Below are 11640 nucleotides of genomic sequence, written 5' to 3'. Positions count from 1 at the left end.
CAGGACGTCTGGAGGAGCTCTGGTGGTGCATTGGCTTATGAATCAGGCTCCTAACCAGAAGGTCGGCAGTTCGAACCCACCCGCTGCTGCACGGGAGAAAGATGAGGCTTTCTGACCCCATAAAGATTGACCATACAGTAACCCACGGGAGGCAGTTCTACACTGTCCCGGAGGTCGTTAGGAGTTGAGATCAACTCGGCAGTAGTGAGTTTGAGTTTGGAGATCTGAGGGGGCTACACGGACTTTGTGGAACAAGGCCATTGTCTTGTGATTCTATGTCTCCATGAAGCTGCCGAAGTGCCTTGGTGTACTTTGTGACCGGCTCACTGAGCAGACAGGAACCCAGGGGGTTTGCACAGAGAGCCGGGCTCCCTTGTAGACCAGAGAAGGAGGACGGGATCTGGAAGCTTCGCTTGACAGCAGGGCTGGCCTGGTCCCAGTCGTACCCGTGTACTCCGATTCTCCCCACAGTGATGCCTGCTCTGTGTCACCCAACAGCTGTGCCGTGGACCCCTGTGGGCACGTGCACTTCCAGGGGGGAGTCCTGGATCTGCTCGCTTCCCTCAGAACCAGCAAGTGCTGCGTCTCCTCACGCACTTCACGCTGACCCGCAGACCTGCTCGCTCTCGTGAATGAGGGGGACTTTCGGAATGTAAGCTCCCTCAGGTGAGCATGTTATGTAGTTCACGACCAGAGATTTCATACTCAAAGCACCGTCTAGCCCAGAGCATGGGCTCAGTATGTCTTGTTGAATAAATATTGTTGACCAATTATATCCTTTTTCTAATATTTCGACAGTCTTGGCTACTTTGATCAATACTGGCCTAGGATACAACTGTTTCATTTTCCTGGGCTGACTGGCTCCCAGGAGCGGGGGGGTGGAATGAATGGCTAGCATGCATGACAGCTCACTGCAAGGTCGCAGGTTCAAGTCCGGCCAGAAGTGAATCCTAACAGAAGCTTGGATATCTGCTTCCAAATTCCCAGCTATGGAAACTGCCGTGGAGAAGAGCTCCAGTCGGACAGGCAGGGCCACCGTGGATGCAGCACAGTGCTACAAGGACACACAGAGGGCCACCGTGGATGGAGCACAGTGCTACAACGACACACAGAGGGTCACCGTGAATGCAGCACAGCGCTACAAGTACACACAGAGGGCCACCGTGGATGGAGCACAGCGCTACAACGACACACAGGGGCCACCGTGGATGAAGCAGGTATCCACACTGACGTAGTCACCCTGAACTGACTCACAGTTCTACACTGGCACACAGACAGCGGACAGTGGAAGATATTAAAATAATAAAAATTTACATTTTATCAAGGGGTCACAAGGTTAGGATGGTGGGAGAGGGAGGGGAAAAGGAGGAGCTGATACCAAGGACTCAAGCAGAAAGAAGATGTTTTGGAAATGATGATGGTAACATATGTACAAATGTGCTTGATGCAATGGATGTATGGATTGTGATAAGAGCTGTAAGAGCCCCCAATAAAGTAATTTATAATATACGTATAGTTCTATAATGTAAGCATTTCTTTGGAATGGGTACAAATATAGATCTTTTTCAGTCAGTTTGCCTAACAGCTATCTTCTGACTTCTTGGCACAGACCAGTGAGGGCTTCCAGTGCTGATCAACTTGTTGAAGCTTGCTGACGCTTCATCAATGTGTTTGATCCATTTCAGACTGAAGGAAGGTCCTGGAAGAAGTCTTCAATTCTGTCCTCCGAATTTATGTGCTGGTGAACCCACCACCAGTTCTCGTGGTTGGCACATACATTTGCACAGGAGTCGTACGGACTGGATTTTCTTGACTGTGGATAGATTAATCCTGTCGCACTGCACTTCCAGGCAGATCTTGAGACGTCCTTTTGACAAGGGATGCAAAGCCACTCCTCTTGACTCTGTTGCTCCGGGAGCGGGGGTGGGGTGGGGTGGGGTGGGGTGGGGAAGCCGGATGACTTTCTGATTCAAAATAGCCAGTATCCATCCAGTCCGCTCGCTGATGCCTAGAACAGCAACCTTTCATGCGTGCTGTTTCATTTTTGACGATTTACAGTTTTCCTTCATGAGACGAAGCTGGCCAGGCGTTTCTTCTCACGTTGGCTCATGCCCCATCAGCAAAGTGCCCTTATGGTCGACTCCCTCGGTCATAATGTGAGCCCACCCAGGCCTCATCTTGAGGCACCATCTCTGAGGATGCTCTGCTTCTATCACGAGATGCTCGGTGTCTGACAACGTTTCCACGCTCTCCATAGGGTTGTCCACAGCGACTTCCTCTGAAGTGGGCGGCCCCCTGGGTTGTCCATTTAAGGACTTCATCCCTTCTCCGCTGTCTGCTCTTGCTCTAGAAGCGATGCAGAAACCTGTGCACTGTGGGTGACCCTGCTGGCACTTGAAATGCCCGTGGCATCGCTTCCAGCTTCCAGCTTCACAAAACACAATAACTTCCAGCTTCACAATAACACAAGTCACCCCAGGGTGACAGACTGGCAATATCTACGACTAGAGAAACCTACCTCATCACTGGCTTTGCCCCTCGAGAGGCAAAGCCTCAGCCTGTCTTAGCTAAGGTCCTCTAAGCTAAGACAGTTGCCATCAAGTGAACTCTGATCTGACTTACGATTGCCCATCCCTGCCCCAGCCCATATCTTACACAGCAGAACTGCTCCACAGAGGTGTCTCAGCGGTGTAAGGATCAGGCTGCTAACCTCAAGGTCAGTGGTTCAAGCCCATGAGCCGCTCTGAGGGAGAAAGATGCGGCAGTCTGTAGTCGTAAAGATTGACAGCTCTGGAAACCTTCTGGGCAGTTCTATTCTGTCACTACGTGTCAGAATCCACTCAGCCGACAGCAGTGAGTTTGGCTCTTTGTGGGGGATCTTGACCGAAGGTGAGCACCAGGCCTTTCTCCTCCAGAGCAGCTGTGTGTAGCCCCCTGGCTGGGGCTGCTGTGTGGGTTTGAACTGCCAATCTTGGGGCCACAACTAGCTCTGTCTTCACTCTGTGCTACCAGGGCTCCTGGTGAAAAGTGTGAACAGAACGGATGCGGGTCCCTTCCCTGTGGCAGCGTGATCCAACTGAGATGGCTTCCCATTAGGAAGCCCGTCTGAGCACGTCTGAATGTGAGTCCATCCCTTCTCGATGCGATCAGTGCACCCAGGAAAAGATCATCATGCTGGCACATGCTAGCATGGCTTCACGAAAAAATAGGAATCAAGACACAAAACAAAGAAGAAGAACAGAACTCATCTGTGTGGGTCTGGGTGGACTAGAGAAACAAATTCATGGACACTCAGATGTGTATAGGAAAGAGCTTTATACACAAGAGCAATTAAATAATGAGAAAACATCCCGGCCCAGTGCAGATCAAGTCCGTAAGTCCGATATTAGCCCATATGTTCAATACCAATCTGTAAAGTCCTCTTCAGACTCAAGAAGCACATGCAATGACACAGAATGCAGGAAGACCACAGGCCAGTGGGTGGGAAGTCTTGTGGATCCAGTGGCGTTGTAAGCATCTCAGCCTGGCAGGGTCTGTCTCCACGTGGCTTCTCAGGCTCCAGAGGTCTGGCTCCATCAGCCTCTTTCCATGTGTTTTCTCCACAGGGATGTCTCCCAGGGAGTGAGCCAAGAGAGAGTGTGTCTCCCGCCTCCAAGGAGGAAATACAGGATTTCCCAGAAGCCTCAGGAGAAGGCCATGTCCACACAGAGGCCTCATTGGCTATATCCTGATTGACAGGCTAGACTCCACCCCTACACTCTGAATCCTCAACTTGGCACCCGATGATGTAACTACCAATCACCAGATGCAGAGACAAAGCCGCGGCTGGGCACCCAGTCATGAAACGAACAAGCCCAAGAAAGCAGCACAGCAAGGGAGACATGGGTGTCGCCTTCTTCCTTTGGGAGAGTCTGTGGGGCAGTCTTTGGAATCACAGATGCAGACACCCAGTTGTAGACTCAGCCCGGGGACCAGAGTGTGCAGCTGGCAATCATGCCAGGACTCAGAGCCCCAAATACTCCTGGCAGCCCATCCACCGCCAGTGCCACCGCATCACAGCCCCCGAGGGGAGCTGCAAACAGCCAAATGAATAGAGACTTGTGATCTACCCAGCCAGAAGCAGCTGGTCCCCCAAAGTGGCTGAAGTTTGGGCAGTTCTGGCAGCAACCTGGGTCCCTCCAGGGGCTGGCAGGAGCTTACCTGTTCTCTGGTTACTGCTGGCAGCCGAATATAAAAGAGACTCCCAGACACAGAGCTTTTGCAAGAGCTGTGGAAACACAGCAAGTCTCTCCGTAGCCTGAGAGGGGTCCGCCCGGGCTCTGGGTCACCCTGACTTGGGAGCAATGACCCCCAGAGGACATGGCCCAACACGACGGGATGGCCAGGGGCCGGACAGCTCCCTCTGATGCTCCCCAGGCCCTGCTGCAGGGCCAGCTCCCTAGAGACCCACAGACACAGCCCAAAGGCAGGCTTTGGTCCCCATCAGGGAAGAAGAAGAGAAATCACTCCTATGAAGCCCCTGACACGGTGGCCTGATGCTTCAGCGCTTGGCTGCTAACTGGAAAGTGGGTGGTTCAAACCCACCAGCCGTCCCATAAGGGAAGGATGAGACCACTTGCTTCTGTCCAGATGGCAGCCTTGGAAACCTACCGGGCACTCTGTACTGCCCTGTGGGGCTGCTGTGCATCCACGTGACCTCAGAGGCAGTGGGTTGGACGTGGATTCCAGGTGATCTCCGTATCCCATACCTGCTGGTGCCGGCTCCTTCTGCAGAAGTAAATTCTGAGAGGGCAGGGCCTTGACTAGCATTCTTCTTCGCTGCATCCTGAGCACCTACCATGCTGGCTCATAGGAAGCACTCAATAAATACACGTTGAAAGAAGGGGCCCATCGTAAAATCCGTAAGTACTTCCCACACGGATGTCCGTGTGGTCCCTTGTCTGCCGCACGAATCTGCGTTCCTCCAGGTGGGGAGAGTCCAGGGGTTGCACCTCAGATGGACACACATGAGATGTTAACACTAAGGGTCCATGTCTGTGTGGTTGAATCCTGGTGCCCTGGTTGGAGGTGGGGTGGGGGAGCAGAAAGGGGCTACAAACCCAACGGATGATCGGTTACAGGAGTGAGCGTCATTCCCTCAACGCACCACCATCGAGCCAATGCCAGCCCATGGCGATCATGTGGGTTTCTGAGACTGTCCCTCTTCCCGGGAGTCACAAGGCTCGTCTTCGCCATCAATGAACAGCCGGTGGTTTCAAACTGCTGACCTAACGCGCAACCCAACACTGTGACCTGAGGGAAGCTAACGGCGGGACCAGGTTGGTCACAGAGGAAGCGGGTGAATCCCAGAGGCCCACCTAGGACAGGCCTTCCAGGAAACCTGGACATGCCTCGTGGCTCCTTCATGGGTGGGCAGGGCCCAGGCAGCAGTGTGCCGGGCACAAATGCCCGCACCCTTCACGGGCCATGAGAGCAGATGCCACATGGTCACATCCTCTGCATGGAGTTGTTTCTCTCTAGTCCCCTGACTCCCTTTGGGGGAAGCCGCTGGTCTGGCCACCTCAAGTGAGCGCCTGCTGGGTGGGCATCGCTTCATCACGAATCACAAATCCCTAAGATGACACTCGTCCCCAATCTACGCCATCCTGCGCTGCTCTACCAGAAATACCACAAGGGTGGCTTTCACATACAGGGATGTATTTTTCTCCCATTTAGGAAGCTGGAAGTCTGGATGCTGGTGCTGGCTCGGGTGGAAAGCTGTCTTTCTGTCGTTGACTCTGGGGAAGGTCGTTGTTCCTTGACTCCTTGGTGATCTGCATGTCACCTGGCTCCCCCGCACCCCCCATCTGTGCTGCTCCCTCAGTCTGCTCTTGTACATCCCAAAGAGAGGGACTGAGAATGGGCCCTACAATGATAAGCCCTCTCAACACAGCAAAGAAAGCCCATCCCCAGACGGGCATGCTGTTGTTAGATGCCTGGGAATCAGCTCCGGCTTGTCGTGGACCCTGTCCACTGTCCACTCTTGCACCATCCTCGCCATCTTCACCATGTCTGAGCCCACAGGTACAGGGTCAGGATTTACAATACAGATTTTCGGGGAACACAAGGAAACCCGAAGCCGGCCTCTGGGTCTTGCTCTCAGCAGGGGCTAGCCTCTCAAGCCCAGTCACCCCGGGGGCCATGGCAGGCCGGTTCTGACCCGTCTGGTTGAGGATAAGACCCTCGGCCTGTGCAAATCCCCAGGACGCTGTCATGGGTTAAGAACTAGGCTGCAAACCTCAAGGCCAGTAGTTCAAGCCCACCAGCAAGATGAGGCTGACCCTCTGCTCCCATGAAGAGTCAGTCTCAGAAACCCACAGGGACCATCTGCTCTGTCCAATAGTGTTACTCGATGGCAGTAAGCTTGGTTTCTGAGTTCCCCAACGGCCACAACAGGTCCGTGCTGATGCCGAAGACTCGGAGCAGGGGATCTCATGCTGTGTGTTAGAATCAGGTGGGCAGATGGCCAGCCTGCTGCAGATCTGACCAAATCGGAATCGTTAGAGGCCCGGACAGTGGGTTTGCTCAGAAGCTCCCCAGGTGAGACAGGCAGCAGAGGTGAGAGCCACTGGCCTGTGGTCTCCTTCGCTTTCTACGATGAAGAAGAGGCCCACGGGTTTTATAACCAATATGAACTTCATGATCAAAAGCAACAACTTCTGATCTTTAATACGTCCCAACAAAACACCCTCAAAGCCATCCAGGTGATTCTGACCCTGAGTGACCCAGGGGCCAGGGTGGAGTCTCATCGTTCTCCCTCGTTCACACATGAAGCACCTGCAATATTATTGAGAAGGAAAACAGTAGCTGTCAAGTCCACTCTGACTCACAGCAAACGCCCCCACCCCGGCCCCCCAGGGTCAGACGAGGTCGGAACTCCACCCGGGTTCAACGGCTGCTTGTTCATCAGTAGATCTCCAGGCCTGTCTTCCAAGGCAGCCCTAGACGATCCAACCTGCACCACCAGCGACTAATATGAGTGGCCACCCTGGTGGCATGGTGGTTACGCGTTGGGCTGCTACCGGCAAGGTCAGCAGTTCTAAACCACCAGCTGCTCCATGAGATGCCTCTCCCCGCTCCCGCACAGTGTCAGGATTCTTGGCTGGTCAGAGGTGAGAGGATCTCTCCCTGTTACAGCTTAGGCGTTTCTCGATCTGCTGAATTTCTGTCGCTGTCCAGTGAGGAGTCTTAGAGTCTCTCTGCCAGGCTTGGGTACACACCAGTCACCGGGAACTACTACATCTCAGACACCCCCAGGAAACCGCCCCTGCCGAGTTTATCACTCTCTTTCCTTGATGTTGCCCATGGACTTGGATGACAGCTTACGGGTGATTGCAGACCGGTCAGCCATTGGTGCTTCTCATGCCTCACAAGCCCCCACAATGCACGTATCCCACATCCTCCCTTCCTGGGCTTCCGGCTCCCGCTCCTCCTCCTTTCCTGACTCTTCTCAACTTTGTCCTGGGGTCATGCTGCCTTTGGGTCTCCAGGGCTCCAACACTCTCAGGAGTGTGCCTGCCTAGCCCTGGCTATTGATTGGCTGAATATTGAGTTCAGTTCAATCATGCCCTTGGAGGGGGGAGAGGGGGATGATGTAAACTGATCTTGATGATTTCTCGGACCTGATACAGCTCACGGGCCAGACATCCCCAACAGGCCGCTATAGCGTGTCCAAAGAAGCCTGAACGGATGGGATGGTCACGGGTTTTGTTTTGGGAATCTTTATAGAAGAGAGTTTCCTTTCGTAGGGAGTCGCGGCTGGCAGGTTCAAACCATCCAGCTCCTGGTTAACAGCTGAGTGCTTAACGCTCACCCCTCCAGGGTTCCTGCATCTTGATATGACCAACCATGCTTGTTAACATTAGTTAGCCTCCCACGAGATGTTGCCTAACAAGCCACCCTGAAAGTCGGAGGTGTATATAATAAGTCTCATGAGTTTGGGGGTGGCGCCAACAGCTACCAGCTGAAAGTGGGCCGTCTGAGTCCACCCAGAGGTACCTTGGAAGAAAGGCAGGTGACCAGTCTCTGAAGACCCGTGAGGCACAGTTCCACTCGGAAATAACAGGATCACCATGACTTGAAGGCAAATGGTTGCTTTACGGAAGTCTCTAGAGCTGCACCATACAAGGGCGTCCTTCCAATAGTGTGCAGCGTATTCCTCACAAAGTACCTGGGCTGTGCAGTGGTTAGTGTACTTAACTGGTAACCAGAAGGTTTATGGTTCGAATCCGCCCAGAGACGGATTCTTCTAAGACTATTCTCCTAAAAATCGGCCATGGCAGACCCTGGAGCACAGCTCAATTCTAACACATCTGGGTCATTGCTTAGCTGGAATCAACACCCTATCAACTGGCTTGGGGTGTGATAACCCTACTGGCACACTGCTACATTTTCCGGATCTGGAATTTGAATGGGGCACAGCAGGGAATGCCTTTTCTCGGCTCCCTGGTATCAGGAGCAGACTTGAAGGTTGGCATGGCCCAGCAGTGAAGGCACGGAATCATCTGACAACTGGCACTGAGCTTTCCTCACGGTCTGTTCCCAGGATCCTGTCTGAGCTTCCTCCCAACATGGCGGTTTGGTTCCAAGAGTACGAGCCCCTGGAGAGCAAGGCGGAAGGAAGTGCGTGGCGTTTTGATGATCTACCCTCCGAGGTCGGAGAACATCCTTTCGCCCAAACATCTGCCTGTATTCAAGGGAAGTGTGTGTGTGTGTGTGTGTGTGTGTATGTGTGTGTACCATTCCATGAGAAGAGTGCCAGGGTCACATGGTGGGAAGAGACTTGAGATGCCGTGGCCATCTCTGAAGACGCGGTCGGCCACAGGTGGGGACATGGCTCTTTCCTGGTGAGGGGCATTGCCATCTGCAGAGCTAAGGAAGATAAGGCCAAAGACATGGCTACAGGGTCATCATGAAAAGCCTTTGTGAAATGAACATACCAGACGTGAAGCTGCCGCTCTGCCGTGTACCCTCCACCCGGCTCCATCCAAAGGCTTCTGAAAGCCCTTTGGTTCTCACCTCCGAGCCCTCCCCCGCTTTGTGATCTACACCACATCCGTGTCTGCCTCCCTCCTTGGGGTCTCATCTATCCTTCCCATTCAATGTTCTCTGGGTTTGGGGAGCAGAGAGAGGTCTGAAGGGGCAAGAGCAGGGCTGGAGGAGGGAAGGGGAAGGCTTGCCAATGACATTCTCTTGGGACACGCCTTACTATCTTCAAAGAAAGAGCAGGCACGCTGTCGTGAGGGAACACAATGTTCTTGGCACAACTTTTTAGTCTTCCTCTCCCCGGTGCAGTGTTCCATTTTCCTAAGAGGTCCTCATCATAAGGCCCCCTGATCATTCTGGGTCATCTGAGGAAATCTACCACGATGACCTCTTTGGAATTCTAAAACATAGTCTCCAGAACCTTCTGAGCTGAGCTCCTTGGTGCCTGACATTTAACTAGCTCAGTGGATCCCCTCACAAACTACTATTCTGATTGGACCTTCCTCTGAATCGGATTGGCAAGTCCAAGAGGTGTCCTGGGGTACCATTTGTCCCCTAAAACCATCTTCCTCAGCTTCAATTTGGCTGAAAAGACGATGGAAGATCCGCTCTCGGAGCTGGCCGATCTTCAGGTGATGCGTTTTGCCACCTGTGGAGTCCAAAGCTCGCTGAGGCAAAGATGATCGCTCAAAACGTCAGCTTGTCTCGTCATTCACTGAGGTTGATGGTGTTCCTCTCCCGGCTGATCTCCGAGGTCTTCTCCACCTTCCTCAAAACGCTTGATCCATGTCTCCTCGTGTTTTGTGGAAAATGGGTAGGCCTGACTTCAACGTGGGTTCCCCCATCCCATCGGACAAAAAAGGCAGCATGATTCGACGAAGACAAGGTATTGCTGAGAGGACTTGTCTAACTTGTCTAACTAGAACCCTAGTACCCCTTCTTCCTGACTTGCCCTCATAATCTCGTCTTTGGAAAACTCAGAGGTGATTAGGGTTAGGACCCTCCTTCCTCATGGTCCTCAGCTAATCCGCACATACTTCCAAACTACTGAGCACAAGGAGCACCATATTTTCCCATTGTTTCAATGCAATTGGATCTCAGGGTCCAGACCAGGAGAACCTTAAGATCACCAAGACAGAGAAATCCTCTCCACTTTACAAAGCCGAGTAAAAGGTCCACACAAGTCATCCCTCTAACTTTGTGCTTTCAGGAGGATTCTTGATGCTCCTATTCTCTGAAGGACGTCCCTCAACATTATTGGGGGTTTTTAATTGCTTATTTTGTTATATCTACAGCTACAAATACTTTAAAAACTCACCACATTCACTGCTGAGTCAATCTCGACTCATGGCTGCTCTACAGGACAGAGAATGGCGGCCTCAGTGCGTTTCCAAGATTGAAAGTCTTTGCAGGAGTAGAAAGTGTCATCGTTTTCCCATGGGCCGGCTGCTGGTTTCTAACTGCTGACCTTGCGGTTAGCAGTCCAAAGCAGAGCCCACTATGCCACCAGGGCACCTACACACACACATGCACACACACACACACACACACACACACACACAAATTGCCATTTCAACCATTTGTAAGTGTGCGCGTCAATGGTGTTAACCACACTCACCATATTGTACAACCATCACCACGATTCATGTCCAGACGATTACTCTCACCTGAAACAAAAACTCAGTGCCCCTTAAGCAATAACCCTCTCTCCTCCCTCCCACCTGCCTCTGATCACCAATCCCGAGTAAAGCCGTGGCCTCTGTGCACTGGCCGATTCTACATTGTTATCTTTGGAAACCAGCGTTTTTCTTTTGTGTCACAAAAGAAATTTAAGTCTGTTTCGATGACACTTTTCCTCCGTGTGTAACCACTGCGGCCAGGGTTTAGGTTGGGTGGGTCAGGGGTCTGAAGGGTTCTTGAGACTCTTCTTAAATATTTCTAGCCAGAATCAACGTGTACAGAAGCTGCAACGGAGAAACAAATGGTGTGTTGCACCGGGTAAATCGGGCTGTTCAAGAGTCTTTTAAGCATTAAAGAGCACAGATGTGACTTTGAGGCCTGATCATGGTGTCTTCATCGGACTCAGATGCATGTGAAAACTGGACAGCGAATATTGTGGCAGTCACAGGATCTCCTGTCAATCAGGGAATAGCCAATCACGCCTGTGTGTGGGCATGACCTTCTCCTGTCTTCCTCCCTGGAGGCGGGACACACACTCTCTCTCTGCTTCCTCTTCCTGCTGACAAGACCCTGGAGCTGGCGGAGCCACAAGGAGACCCATGCCAGTGCTGAGATGCTTCTACTGCCACTGGATCCCCAAGACTTTCCACCCACCGCCTGTGATCTTCCTGCATTTGGCATCATTGCGTGTGTTGCATGAAGAGGAATTTATGGACTGGTGTCGGGCATGTGGGCTAATGTCGGACTTGTGGACTTGACTTGGACTGGGCTGGGGTGTTTTCTCAATATACCATTGTTCTTGTATATAAAGCTCTTCCTTATCCACCTATGAGTGTCTATGAATTTGTTCCTCTAGTCCACCTGGACTGACACAAAGGCTGAGCGTGTCATGGACTGCCATGCCTGGGAGGAATGCAGTCAGAATGCTCTGTATAA

Source organism: Echinops telfairi, unplaced genomic scaffold (genome assembly GCF_000313985.2).
Source record: "Echinops telfairi isolate 266 unplaced genomic scaffold, ASM31398v2 ScPeMD7_2565;HRSCAF=3150, whole genome shotgun sequence".
In the NCBI taxonomy this organism is placed as follows: Eukaryota; Metazoa; Chordata; class Mammalia; order Afrosoricida; family Tenrecidae; genus Echinops; species Echinops telfairi.
The sequence above is the reverse complement of the archived record's forward strand: the minus strand, read 5'-3'. Positions refer to the sequence as shown.